At 42.4% G+C, this 15871-nt stretch overlaps 1 pseudogene; it reads right to left on the bottom strand.

Moving 5' to 3' along the window:
• The window catches only part of LOC131212178 (uncharacterized), a 48535-nt pseudogene that overhangs the window by 25695 nt on the left and 6969 nt on the right, over nucleotides 1-15871 (bottom strand).

The following is a 15871-nucleotide window of genomic DNA, read 5'->3' on the forward strand; positions in this document are numbered from 1 at the left end:
CTATCCGGGCGACGCGCGGGGGGCGCCCTGCTTTCTCGACCACACCACCGGGTGTAGCCGATGCTTCAATCATCCTCGGTTCTTCCTTAATGTGCAGTGGCCGGGAGGATGGCTGGCCAACGGCCCCAACCAACCACGATTCGTCTCGGCTTTGATCACTTTCCGAAATTGATGCTTGCCGCATTGGACGCCTTTTTTTGTGCAACGGTGTGCCTAGTTCGTTTACTTGTAGGACAAATTCGTTAATCTTGCTTTCGAACTCCTGCAAAATGGTGCTGAACAAGTTGAGCAAAAATAAACACCTTCCTGCTTTCGTGCGCTACAACACAAGACCACCTCTGATTCCATCCTCATGAGCTCTTCACGTGCGCGCGCCTCTCCAATGACGGAGTTAAACATTTCCAACACTTCCTCCATCTTTTATGTTGTTTATCTGCAGTCCGACTCAACGACACTTTGCACACTCCGGTTCTGGCGAGATTATTGCTTTGAATTGAACAGATCGTTTACCCAGTGCACTACGTTCAGAGCACGAAAAGGCTTTTCGTGATTGTTCAACGAACGATTTCTGCGATGACAACCAAGGCGACTCACAGAAAGACCTTTGCTTTTTGGGGGTTATTTTTATTGTATTTTAACACACTGGTCCACTGTGTATTATTTTGTGATTTTATTTTAGTAAATTATTTTTCTTTTGCTATTGAAGTTATGATGCTTTTCGTATTACCTTCCTTTCTTTCATAGTGTGGTGTTTGAATTGAAACGTATTGCTGAGCTCACGACTCATTTAGTCGTAAATGTTTGTTCAACGGCCTTCTCCAGGCGGCAACAGGTTCTGTTTGTGGCAAATTGAGTAGTCAAAAATAAATCCAAGATGTTAATTGCTGAAACGGTCAAGCACATGGGCAACGGTTCGCCGTAGAAATTCACTCTTTCTCTCTTCTGTCTCCCCCCCCCCCCCTCTCTCTCTCTCTCTCTATCTCTCTTTCTGTGAACACTCCGTTTTGAAAGGCGCTCCTTCTGCTTTGAAATCGTCGTAAATTCAGGGTTGTTGAAACGATTTCTGAAGCCCAAAGTAAACGATTCCTTTGCCTATTTTGTTTGCCGAGCAAATAAAAACATCTTCTTGGCGGCTGAATGGACTAAATTTTCATTTCCCATCCGTGCTGCGCGCTCGTAGGAGGGAAATTTTCCAGCGGTCTCCCTCGCCAAAGACAGAGCGGTCCGGAGGCAGATCGTTTGCTCGAAATAGAAAAATGAAAAATCACTATCAAAATGCTAAATCATGTTGTAAATAAATGGACCGGACGTGGCAATGTTAAATGCTTTCCTTTGGCAGGACTGTTTTGATTTAATTACAGTCCTCGTCTTCGTTTGCATTTTGATGGAAACGCTAGATGATTGATGCGGCGCTTCAGTGTGATTCTGAAAATTGAGCCAATTGCTGTTTTTGCATCGCGCAAAGATTGCGACGGGAACTTACTGCAGTAACTCATTTCAGAGAAAAGATCCTTAGCATAATGGTGCTTCGGTTCATTCCGTTCGAGGTTCTACGGCATTTGAATTTCGATGCCAAACTGGAGCGTTCTCCGACGAAGACTGAGTGCTCGTTGTTTCGTCGGTTGCAGGAGTAATTCATGGCGCCTCTTATCCGCAAGAGCAAAGTAATTGAAAAGATCGAATACATTTTTTCAACTGATTTATATTCTCTTTGTGATGCACATCGCCGGGTGTGATATGCAGGCAACTGCAGGTAATTCAATCTGCATATCAATATCGGCGATGTAGTGGAAGAAGGACTGGACGGATATATGAAACGGCGAACGTCGGGCGTAGGAAGTGTGGAAAAGAAGTATGTCTCCCCGACTGTGAAGAGTACGTTAGATGGCTGACGGAACTAGCCTTATCAAATTGCATTCGCTAGCTTGCCCGGGACGAAATTGGTCTTTTGGTGTAAGATGGCACATTTTATGGAGCCCGAAAAACTACTCGGAGGCTTCATGATTGGGTCTGCTGGTGTCTTGCATGGTCTTGCGCCTCAAATGGATTTTCCAAATTCGTAGGAGGATGGCAGAATTTATCGCTGCCTCTATTTAGGTCGAACTGGTTCGTCCTACGCTCGTTCGCTCAGGCCATGTACTGGTTGGAGTGTAGGGCTCAGGGCGTTGAGATGTAAAATATGCAAATATGTCGCCTAGGCCATTCGTTGCTTATGTATTGTTTTGCCTAGATTTTATCCCAGCTTGTTCGTTATGTGGTACTGAATGGAGAACGGTGACGGATTGGCTACAGAAGCAGCAGTCAGTATCGCTAGTTGGAAGAGATGTATTGAGCTCAACATTGTTGGCAACATGCGACGCTGGAGATGGTGTAGTTTGTCAAATCGAAAACGGAAAATGAACCACACTTTAAAGTTGTTCGGCGATTTGATTAACAACGTAAATGAAGCTGCAAGAAATTTCACCAACTAAGACACTGTGATAAAATTAAGCTGAAGACATTTTTGGGAGTGTAGAAATGGTAGTATCGTCTAGATACTTCCGTTCCGCCCCGTCGGATACTGCCAATCAGGCGCTTGGCTGCGAGTGTTCCTCGTCAATCATCAGCTCGGAGCTGTTTACCTTCAGGCGGGTAGGGTCGTTAAAGTTAATGGATCCAACAATGTTGAAAAAAGTTTAATAACTGACCGGTTATTGGTAGGTTAATTATGATGGCGTGCTTGAGTTGAAGGTGAGCCAAATCGATAGCCTATGATTGCTTTCGTGTTATTTTCTTCAATCTATTTTGGATTATCGGTCAGGTTTGTTGAATGGAACGATCGATCATTTTGAAGGGCAGCGGTATGTTAAAGTTTTAGAAGGTTTAGGAGTTAACACTTAATTTAGCTGTTGTTTGCACTATTGAACTAAGAGCTAAGATTTTCTTAGTTCTTCTTGAAAAGACGTTTGAAATTTTATTTAGATCGGTTCACTTCTTCAAGAAGAGTGGATTTGAAATCGAGTTCGCTTCCAAATAGCTGCGCTGCCTTTTTGTCTCGATAAACACATTTAGGAGCAAAGTAAGTTTTCCATATTAAATCATAACCTAGTTCCAGCAACAGCATCAATCCCATAAAGGTGTAGCAGCGTATTACTCAAAGGCGAGTAACAAACTGCATTATCACTTTAATGCTCCCTTGAATAAGGTATGGCCAATGATTATCAAAATGACAAGAAGCATCGGTGTACCGATTACGGCGAAGGCAAAACACGTTCCCAAACAATAAACCATTAAACCATATGAGCAACTTTTCACTTTACGACCTCCTGACACATTTTCGGTTCTCCATTTCACTTTTTGCTCAGTCTTCTTCGCCTTAGGTGATGACAGCCCATGGTCACAAAAAAACACAATCGATATCCGTGATAGCCGAGCGGAGAGTGTGTTGTTGAGCTCATGAAGAGCTTTATCTTTAACGAGATTTTTTTCCCGTGGCCAAACGGCACTCATTGTGAAGAGTCCTGATAAACAGTACAGTTGTTACGGTCTGATGCTTAGAGAGAACGTTCCCGGCTCGGCTATGGCTTCAAGCGGAAGCAAGCGCCATAAAGTTCAACGAAGCTTACGTAACCAGAATGTCTGCAGAGTTGCTGATATTTTGGAACATTATTTTAATGGTTCAGCTTTAACCGCTGCTAGATGTGAGTTTGTAGCAGTACGTAAGTTTGTTAGAAATACTTTCATTTCGAAACCAAGTTTCAATTCAATATTTTGAAGTTCAACACCCACAAACCTGTCTGGTAATTCCACTGGTACTCGAACGCAGGGCGCTACGAAATTATTATGATGAATACGCCTATGATTAATTGGGGGATAAAATTAAAATTGCCCGCTCAGCCGCAGTCCTTCGCATCATTTTGAAAGTGATTACATTACACGAGGAAATTATGAACCCATAATTTGCTATCTCGCAGCTTTTACCGGTAGCCCGGAAGCTGAACAATGAAGTACGTGTAATCGGTCACGATCTTGGATATTTTATTTTTAGACCCTTCGCTGTATAAAACTCAATTCCTAGCACGAGACTCTTCTCGGTCGCAAAATAAACTGAGCAGCCCTCAACGGAGTACGCTCGAGCCGTCTATACCTTCCGGAAGCAATACTTGTCTCGGCCAAGTGCACTTTGTAAGGAAGCAGAAAATCGAAACGAAGGCTTGAGAATGCTTTACTAAGAGCAACCCTTTATCTAGTGTTTCTCGGAACCGCAAGTGACCATGGTTCAGCTTTGGCGAGTTTGCTTCCGTTGACTCTCGACTCTGGTTGGGAAATTCGATCGGAGAGATCATTTGGTGGTTACATAATTTAAAACCATGAAACATAATCACGTTTTCCGGTGTTCCGGAACAACTTCTAACTAATTTACTCATTTTAAAATTTTCACTTGTGTTCAATCGAGGCCATGAGTGATTGCTGACAGCGGTGTGTTGTAAGAGGCAATGTTTAAATGAAATTACATTCAATAAAGGCATCGCCAAGTGCACGCCTAATTAAATCCTTATTGATAAACTTTCTGACCGCCCCTTTCAATGGAGAATAGAAAAAATGCTATCTTTATTTTTGTGTTATTTTATTTTTTTGTAAATTTTCTGCGAAGCTACAGGACAAAATAATGTGAAATGAACAGAAGCGGAACATTTACACAACATGGCACTAATTTTACAACTCTGCGTTTTAGACTGGCGACGAAAGAGAAATGGTTTTTAATTAGTGGTCTTTACGTCTATTGAAATTAACCTGAAGAGGAAACAACATACGAACCGCTTGCGAACGTTGAAATTAATTAAGAGAGTCTCTATGAAATTCGTTTTAGATGTGGTCAGTTTTATTTTCATTGCACTTTTTTCGACGCTGACCTCTGGTAAGTGAAACAAATTAAGAGAACAAAAATATAAAGAGGCACACCAATGAAAATTATATAACCGCGAAGAGGGCAACGGAAGGAACTGAAAGTGACGATTGGAAACGGGAAAAAACAATGTTAGCTGTTTCTTGGGTTTGTGTTTGTGTAAAATTTTGTTCGCATTTTTAAGAAATCGTAGTTTCAATACAGCAAATACCTGGGGTGAAAGACCAACCAAGGGTGGTTCGGTACACAGAGTTCGAAACAATAATGGCGCACCTTCGCCGCTTGTCAAAATCCGATTAGTGATCGCTTTAATGAAGCATTAGCTTCATAAACTGCTCCCGGCAGCAGCGCGTCTCAGTTGGATCTAATTGACATTTCAATTATACCGAGAATCCTGTGAGCCCTTGGGGCGTTACCGGTCATAACCGTCCTGATGTTGGTAGTTAAGTTTAAAGCTGTGAGCCAATTGCTGTTGGACGGGCGCTAGGACTGAACGAAGGACACCAGAGTCTTCGTTCGCGAAGGACTTTATAGCTTTAAAGTCAGTTTTCAAAAACTATATAAATAGTTTGTGACATTACAGTACAGTATGTAATTTGGTTCGATCGTGAAGCAATACGCCAAATGTCGTGTTATGATGTGGGGTAAGTTTATATTATTTATTTGACTGCACTTGACGTCCAACGGGCCTGTGTTATGCATTCGGCCGTCTGTACGTATTTGTATTGTGCAAATGAACATGGAATTTGCGTGCCATTTCACTTCGAAGCGAAAAACTTTACGACGCTTCCCGCGTCCCGCCGACATTGGTTGTGCAAATTTATTCGCAGCTGGTCGGGGCCGACCGTGGCCGTTTGTGGAGCCTCGCCATCGTCAATATTAGGCAGTGCGCATATTTATGACCGCCTCGTGCGTTCTTCCACGTTCCCGGGTGGGTGCTTGGGGCACGGTGAGCGCGGCCGGTTCACACACCGCAGGGAAACGTTCCCTTAGCTGCCGTTTCATAATTAAGAAATTATGCGAACCCCAGGCGCAAGACCCCACATATGAGCTATGTATGGAACGTGCGGGTAAAAAAAACAAGCGAAAAGAAACAAAGAGGTTGCATCGGTCCGATGGACCCTGGCTGGCCTGCGGGCCGCGGGACGCGGGAATGCGACAAATAAAACCGGAGGGTGCCGCCGGTGTACATCTAACACACGAAATGAATCACGATTGCACGAGAGCCAAACGACCACTTTGTGCGTAGGACGACACCAAAGTTGGGTGTAGCTCAGTGTTCTTCGCTCGTAAACTGCGGTTTGTCGGGGATCATAATTTGAAGCGACGCTGGTAGTGATCCGGCCAGCGGTGGCCGGCAGTGGGCCAACAAATTGAATGCCATGTTGGGCATGTCCATGCTTTTGGTGCGCGTGGGAAAAAAGAGAAAAAAATAATCCCCTGATGACGCTGGCCTACACCGAGGGATATTCTTTTGCCTAAAAGTTTATCCACCCTTAGACCGGAGCACTGAAGGAAAGCGACCCTAATTATTTTTGATAACTCATTCCTGTTTATTACGAGACTGGTTACGAGTACATTACAATGTTGAGACCTTCACGGGCCTTCCGGATACTTCCGTTAGCTCTGGTGTGCTAGGTTAAGGCTTTGTTTTGTGTAGCTTGACTAAAGTCAAACGTCACGTGGTTGTTTTATTATTGCAATCTTGATATGTCTGATAAGAATGTGAATTAAGTGAAAAGTTCACCATGATCACTGATTTGCAGCACGAAGCCACATTGGATCAGTGCGACAAAGCGATTGGAGGTTTCCAAAACTAATAACTTCCGTTTCGTTACATTTGTAATATTATTTTACCAAAGTTCCTCCGATGCACCCAGAAGTTAGCCATCTGTTTTGTTCAAGTGAATCGCTCTCACCGTACCGGAACCGATGATTCAACTGTGAATACGCCACCACTGGTCGGAACTTTGCTGAAAGTCGATAAGTTAAAACGAATGCAGGCTCTCGAGAGATGATTGTTCATGTCACAGGTCAGCTGCTGCTGGGAAGGAAGCACTTTGCGTAGGACAAAGCACGCGGATAGGGCTCAGCATTACACAGTGCACAGTGGGGGGGGCGAATAAAATGCGGAACATTATGTAGTGGCAGATACTGCCGGCGTTATTGCGAAGTCTTGCTGCTGAATAATTTATGTTCGGTCTAGAATACGGCCACGGGCCGCATAACTGGGCAGAAGCTTCGAATCGGAACAGCGGTACCGCATCGCGGGGTTCCATTCGACGTCATTTGGCCGAGTTGGCGAAGTTTATTAGGAGGCGGATTTCGGTGGGAAAATGTCACCCGAAACGATCGACAACTTGATTGTTTGGCTGGCAAATAGACGCTGGGTTTCGATAGGTCGTGCTGTCAAATGAAGCTCGCTTGGATTCCTGTTTCGTCCCGGCAATGGCCTTTCTATGGAGATTGTCACGATTATCGTTGGCCTGTGACTGTAACGGCGCGTCGCTGTAACAGACTGAAAATACACTTTTTAGATTTTCAGCCAAACCCAAGGCAGAGATTTAAACTGATGGTTATCCAAATAGTGATATAAACATTTGCCACTCTTTCTTGATGATTATGGTGATTCAAAGTCATTTGGGTACGTACATTTTGTTGCGCTTTTTAAGGTGATTACTTCAACTATATTTGGGACGGTCCGTGCGTTTTTTAACGCAAGTGATCAGCCAACGATTATTACCCTTAACTCGTTCTCGATCCACCTCAGCTCATCGATTAAGTGGAGGTTCTGCTAAAATTTGGTCTTTTAGATCTACTATCAGTAACGATCGATTAATTTTTACGATCCGCTGCCACCAATAACTGCTACATTCTGTGCAAAGTAAATAAAACACACATGCATATGCAAATTTGATGTCCTGCCTTTTTGATGTAGACCGATTTGAAGCAATTACCCACAGCATTCAGAATGTGGGATGAAAAATTGAATGGCTTCATGCGCTAACGAGTTTCCAGCCATCAAGCACAGTCTCGCTTGTGACACGAATCACCAGGGCCCGCAATCGAGAACAGCTTCGAAGTAAAGCAAATGTATGAGTTATTTCAGGTGAACGTTTTGTACAATAATAACTTTGGATATGTTGTTCTGGTGAAAAAGAAAAGGTAGAAAAGGATAAGATTTACTTGATTTGAAAGTTTGCTCTAGTGCTTTGGATAAACTTAAAATCGCTTGCAAAACAAAAAGAAACATTCAAGGATCAGTTTTTAAGGCATAAGGTATGGTATCGTCGCCGAAATCAAAACCATCTATTTAATAAGTTTTAATAAATGTCGATTTTATGATCGATGTTTTCCGCGCAAAAATGGTGCGAAGCGATCGGTGGGCCATTTGCTGAGCTTTACTTTTTTACCATTACACTTACCGTGAAATGCCTTCTATAGTAGTCATTTTTCATTCCCTTATCGCTCGTTAAACAACTGCGGTACGCCGGAGCTTTCCTGCCATTTGCCATTTTTACTATGTTTCGCGCCAAACGGACTATCCTGCTTTGGCACGCTGCTAGTCGGGCTTTTACGTTTATGGCTTGACCTAGGGTTACTTGTTTTTGTTGGGTCACTTCACGGTTCGCCGTGATTTTCATCCGACATTGCTTGTCCTTATGAAATTTCTTCTTTAGCAATCGAAACATCGTCCAATATCGTTCACGCATTTTTGATCATAATTTAAAATGATAAGCAATAAGTTTCCCAACAAAGGATCTAAAGAAAATGGTTGTCAGTGCTTCAAATTACTAGCTTGATGTGCACCGAACCGTCTGTATGTAAACAACAGAAAATGAAAAACCATCCCTTTTATTCTGCCTGTTATTTAGTTTTATTTCCTTTACATTGGATTCGTTTCACATTTTTTCATAAGTTTTACTACAAATAAAACATGATCGTTGGGCTGCGTTTCGATTGCTCATTGTGAACCGAGCGAGCTCTCAACAGCAATCAGTTGCTGTCCCTCGTGCTTCATATTCACTTAGCCTCGTAACGAGCCAACGGGGAATACCATTGACCAAGGGCTATTAATTTTGCAAGCTACTCGAGGGACCCAACACGCAGACGGAAGTGAATCAAGCACTAGCAGACATCAGTTAATGATTGTTTGCTCCTACTTACATGTTTGCCATAAAAATGGGAGTTCATAAATCTCGTGGGTCGCTATCGCGATGTGGAGTAGTGCAAACAATCGGTTTTCGTACAAACAAATTCACATTATTCCGGTTTACGTGCGTAATTTATAACTTAATTTTGCTTCCCAGCTTGCCAATTGAGTGTAAGTAACGAATCCCTTTCGGTTGTGTAGTGCCGAGACGCTCTGAAGGATATTTCCAATAAGCTTCTTAGGGGCTTAGTACATTACTTCGCCATCACTCGACAGTTGTTTACATAATGAGTTTCGAATGCGGTGTAAGGGATAACAAACCGGTTTCCGTTTGACCTAAACCTGATTATGTAGAACGATTCTTGGAGAAAGAAAGCTTTCCTTGAGCCATCATTAAGTGCCATCTTTTATTGATGACCAATTAGTGTGTTCCAAACAATTGGTGCTTTAATTATGCAAAAGACATTTTGTGATAAGAATAGAAAAATCATTCTGGATCAGTCAACAGTCCATCAGACTTTCCACATTGGCAGGCACTGTTTGAGTCGACTACCATGCGTCTCCATTCTTACCTCACGTTCACAATATTTAGTTTATTGCGGGGTTTGGTCAGGTTTATTCCAAAAAGAGATTGGTAAAGAACATCGAAAATGGGAAAATGTCCGATCGTCAAGGAAAGGTTCATTCCATTTGGTTCAAATTTGCTTCAAATCGTTGCACCACCATGCGCCTCCATCGCGACATCTTCGTTTCTTTATCACTATGCAATACACATACTTAAAGTTGGTAGCAATATTTAATTTACTATTAAACTATTTTTTTCCACAAAAATGCGATTTAATATAATTCTAATATACGGCCGAAGGAGAGGACAACGTCTAGTCCTTTGCATATTTTCCGGACACAAACAGGCCTAGATGTTGGAATATCGGAAAAAGCTGAAATTTAATCTAGGAAATAAACTCTCGCCCAGCCATCTGGCTCGGATTGGCTTGTCCGCTTATGGGTTCCATAACTACGACCTATTTTTTCATGACTAAGGCGTAAGCCATCTATCCGGCATTTGTAAGTTTCCGTTCATTTTTCTTCTGGTTCGTTACGTCCACCTCCCAGCGAGATATGATTAAAGATTTCTGCTCCATAGTTCTTAGTTTAGCTTACCGTCCTCTTTTTTTTGTACCGTCTCCTTCGCTTTCTTTATATATTGTGTTATTTTTCACTTTATCTCTCATTCGCTCTCTCTCTCTCTCTCTTTCTCTCTCTTTCAACTTTATGCGGCTTTCCTTTCAGTCACCGATCCTGACTGTAAATTCAATTTTTCATCGAAACCATTGAAAGTCATCAACTAAGAGGCACGCTCTCGAGATTCAACTATCGTCCCAGAGGTCTTTTTCCCAGAAAAAAATTAATCAAGATAATGATAAAAGAGGCCACACGCTAACACGCTCTCGGCCATCCTCTTCACAACGATAATGTGTGCTCCCGTTTGCCACTGCTTCGAATTTTCCGCTCAAATACCCGTAGAAAAGACTTACAGCGATCTATCCGTGTAGAAGTGTGATTACTTTTTCTACCATTTACCGCCCAACTTAAAATTCTCTCTTCATCGTTTCCATCAGATGAACTCTTGACGAAATTATGGTTCCAGCCTATGCGTTAGTTGAAGAAAAAAATACTTCGTTAACCGCATATTTTCGTAGTGTTTTTGCAATATAGTCTCCATATTTTTGTTGAAGCAGATGTTTAGATCTGTTGAATTCTACATAAATGTAAAAATAATGAAAGATATTATAACGAAAGGCATCAATTTTTATCATAAAATAACTGTATACATTAGTTGTTATGGTTTATTATGATTTAACCTGATTACAATCACATCTTTTATGCAAATGCTCTCAAAGCTTCAAATATTGCCAATTTCATACCCATTACGGGTGGCACTCGCCGAACTCGAGGACTTGAAAACTCGCAGAACCTATGGATTAACATGATATCAAACATTAACATGCAAAAGCCGGAGGTAAAACTTAACAAAGCATCTACTGGCTATCTTCATCGAATTTGGAATCATGAATTACTAACGGAAACCACATGGGATTTTTCTCGATTTGATATCTGGTCCGGAGATAAAATGTCAGAATTCGGTTTCATGTTATCCTTGTTTGACTTCTGACTGTTCACCGCGGCGGAAGCTCGGTGGTTCAACAGGATGCTTGTGTGCACGTATCCTGTTTCAATATTTGAAGCTCGGGGCAGGAAGTGGAACACTGGCAAACACGAATGCACAGCGAAATAATCCGATTGTATTCGAATCGAAAAAAAACTCAGATGAAACTGCACTATCGACCAACTTTTAATCCGTTGTGCGTTGAAAGCCAGCAGAATGCGATTAAATCTGTACTTCACAAAACATTACAAATTATTTTGAAAAATTATGTAAGCATGCGTCTTTCGCATGAGCCACAATTCCATTCTGCTCTGGGATTTCTGCTCAAAACAGTAGATTAGGCGTCTTGAGGGGTCGACTCGACGGAGTTGGAATAATTGATTTGGGAACGCTGAAGTGGCCAAAGTCATGGCGAAACTAACACGACAGATGCCTCCAGCGTGTTTAGCTAAATCAAATTAATGCTTGAAGCTATATATTGAACACTGACCCCAACATTGGAAACCGATACTTTGTCCCATATGCGGTGGAATGTAGCAGCTGCCCACCAAAGTGTTCATAATAATACACTCTCACCATGGTGCTATTGGACACTGTGTGCTGACGAAGCAGTATGCGGGCACATAAGGGCAACCCAGGGCAGTAGTCGGCGTGGCGATTGCTGCGTCGATTAATTAGGGGTGGTTTTGTGTTCAATTATGAGCCGTGACACAACCGCTGCAGCTATAATCGATCAACGCGTTCGCGGGAACTAAACTGGGCGACGGCTGTCAGAGGCCGCAGTGAAACGATAAACAGCCCTTAACCATATTGGGATCTCATCTCCGAGCTCAAGCTATCGTTGATAACGAGGACGGTAACGTCGATGATGTAGGTTGCAGTGCTCGCGGTCCATGATCAGGCCACTATATTTAGTCTCTAATGCTATCAATAAAACCGTATTAGGATGGAATTTGGAAATGTTTAGCGTTTGGTTGCTTTGCAAATTATAATTCTGTTGGACAAAATAATATACCAATCTTTTTCATTTGCTGCTGATAAATCGAAACGGTGCTTTGAAGAAGTAGTATAAAACATCAATAAAAATGTCATTAGCGCTGAAATAACTTCCATCATCACGACAATATCCACAAACCCATATCGTGTACCGTGCCATCATCTCTCTGTCAACAAGCAAAAATTAACAGAAGAATTGAGTTGTGAAAGTAAATCTTTAACGCATAAAAGTGGCCTTTCTAGTGAAGCGATGAAAAGTAATTGGAATGGGTCGTGACAGTCGAATTATCATTGCTTCCGTTTTCTGTGTACCATCGACGGCAAAGTTTTCTCTAGATAATTTTTCGCAGCCATCATCATGCTCCGTTGAAAAACCACTCAGCCAACCGATGGGGAATGTCGACGGAAAACCCCGCAAAAGTTCCACACAACGACTTTTCCCAACTGAAAATCATATCTTTGCGAATTGCTTTTTTGTGCCCCGGTGCCCCGATGGAATGCTTATCTTCCAATTGATGGCAATCGGTCACGTCCCAGGACGCCGCGAAGCCCCGGTTTCCCTGTCATCGATGGTTGGGATAAATTTCCCACGGGAAAGGTAAAGATACCTGCAGGAAAAGGGGCCATCTGGTGTAGGTAGGAATGTTATGGAAATGGTGAAAATAAAGAAATGGAAAAGAACAAGTTGTTGATCGTTAAAAAAGAGAGCCCCGCACGTGCGTGCTAGAGAGGATAGGAAAATGAGGTACCTTCCTTCGCCTTTCACATCAAACCTGCACCCGTCGATTCATTGGCAGACCACCGGTGTTGGTGGTTGGACTGAGACGAATTTAATCGGATCGACCTCTCTCGTTCATCGTCGATTTGATTCGATTTCTGGGCGAAAGTTTTCACGTTTGTTGAGATGTGGCACCAACCTTTGTGGTGATTTCATGTATTTTTCAATAATAAAAAAAACTCTCCACAACTAGAGCAATAGAGCTAGTTTCGAATTTCGCTTTGCATAAAACGACAAATATCGACCCTAGTGCTGGCGTTTCTACTTTGTGTAACTTAATTCTGATGGATTGGGATTGCTGGCGTGGGCCAGATGACCGGCGTCGTAGTAGAACGAGCAAAGTCTGAGGAAATGAGGAAAACTTTTACTATTAAGCACACAGTGCTGGTGGGAACGAAAACATGACCGCTTACATAGCGAAGAGCAAGTTTCAAAAAGTGCAACCGAACCAATAATAAACCCCGGGCCGGGGAGAAGCTGCGAGGTGTTCTTAGGATTTACATGAACATTTCTCCAATCTGTGCCGCTTTTCCGAAGATTCTTTTAAGTATTGATGTTTTCGTTGTTTTGTTACCGATCAGTGAATAAAGAAGTAATTTAAAATAGTTTTCGGTTAAATCCGATCAATATTGCTTGAAAATGTATTCACTCATTTGAGTTTGGAAAAAATGTATTTATTTGTATTATTTTGATATTACAGGTAAAAGAAATGTTTGATGAAGACTTCCACATACACCATATGGCCATGGCGTTCAATGAAATGAAATAAAGTTGGTTGAGTAGCGTCTAGGTTGAATAAACACTTAAAATATAACAAAATTAGAAACTGGATATTTTTTTTAGTCCTTCGAAGGTCTTTGTATTGAAATGGTTATTAAATGTACGACAAAACAATAATACAAGAAACATTATACGCTTCCGAAAGCGGCTTCGTAATGCATCTTTATGTTAAATATTATGAATTACTTTATTTTACTGTTAAAAAGCAATATCTAACTTGTACACTCAGTCATCCTCTTTTGTCCTTCATCGTTCTTTACACGACAACGATGAATAATGCTTTTCCGAATTGGCTCCCTTACTAAATAAATAACAGTAATGTTGAAGCAACTGGACCACAAAGGCACTTTGGACTGTTGCTTGGCAACATAACGTCGAGCAAAGCCGTACGGTGTGCAATACGAAGCTACGAAGCATCATCACGATTGTTGTCCCGTATCTGAATGAAATGGTACCCTCGATGCGATGGTCAAAATTATGCTGAACGTCGGCCGGTGTTTCACCTGCAGCTTCAGGTGATGAAAAATCCGCCGTGAATCCAAAGACAATAAAATTTTCATTATTCTGAGGCTCCGCGAATCGCCCGAAACTAATCCTATTACGTATACGTACCGTTCAGGACCTGCACCTGAGCCGACGTGCTGTCTGCCAGCGACGGTACAGTTGTAGACGCCATTGTGAAATCGGTTCGCCTGCAGAATCGATATCCGGCTGATGAGCCACTGCTTGGTTCCGCTGTGAAGTAGCGAACAACACGACGATTTAGAGTTGGAACGACACGTTCACCTAATAACGACCTAGAACGCGTCGTACGGCCACACTGGACCTCGCACACTATTGGACCGGAATGGGCCACGGCCAAGAGCCACAAATGTATTTAAAGTCATCCTATTGGTCTGCACGTGAGCTACAAAATTGTGAACAAAGCCTCCTTTGATGCTGCGTGGAGCTGGCGAGACTGAACACACCGTACAGCTGTGATACGTTGACGTCAAATGGTAACAAACGACCCCACAGGGTCTCGATGGGCGTTTGGTTCACATTGGTACGATGGGCCATAGGAACGCGTTCAAATATAAATCAAAGGTTTACTTTCATTCTGTCGTGCATCATTATTTTGGTCCACCATTACGCAATGATGAAAGAAATGAGTACCAAACTAGACGAAGAACATTCTCATTGGTGAATTTTGTGCGAGTATTGTTAATTATAATCTATGTTTGCTTATAATCAAATAAAGCTGACATGTGATAACAACATATTTGGTTGCTCCTAATTACTCACAGCTTTTCTTTTTCGACGAATGATCAAATTACAGACAAGTGACTTGAGGAAGATATCCCCCGATTGACCCCAAATGGTAGTCTTTCGGGCCAGTGCACAACTTACCTAAAACTCGGCTTGATATCCTTCGGCAGCTCAGCGCCATCCTTCTTCCAGCTAATCAGTCCACTTTCTGTCGTATCCGACAATTTGTTACTCTCTTTGCTGCGTCGTGAGTCGTATTTGGACAGCTCGTCTCCAGACACCGGTAGGAGCAGAGCTTTCGCTGGTGGAACAGCAGCGGCCTTCGGCCATTGGTGGGAACCTACGCTCGGAGGGCTCGGCGGAAGGCTGCTCAAATACGACATCGACACTTGGCATGATATATCGATCGTGCTGCCTAATTTGTAATAACGATCATCGAACTCGTAGCCCATCTCGTCCACTATCCGTACAGCGGGCTCTGCACAGTTGCGGGCAAATCGGAAGTCCGGGTTTGTTGACGTAGAACCGAAAAAGACGAAAACGAACACAATTGCAATTGGGTGAGCTCTGCATTATTGATAATCAAACCATTACACGGATTGGAACATAACTCAATCTGTTAAACCATAACTCAATCTGTTTGTTGGAATCTTTACTGACGTTTGGTTAGTGCCGCATTTTCGCACACTTTCTGTCTTTCTGCTTGTTACAGATGGATTATTCTTCGTGATTTCGAATTCAGTTTTGTTTCATGCGAAACTGGCAATCGATTTGTGCTTTTCGCTGTGATGAATTTCCATGTTTCGATCGTTTATTCGGTTCGACCCGCTTCCATGTTGCTTGAAATGCACTCACATGAAAGTG

Source organism: Anopheles bellator, chromosome 2 (genome assembly GCF_943735745.2).
Source record: "Anopheles bellator chromosome 2, idAnoBellAS_SP24_06.2, whole genome shotgun sequence".
Lineage (NCBI taxonomy): Eukaryota > Metazoa > Arthropoda > Insecta > Diptera > Culicidae > Anopheles > Anopheles bellator.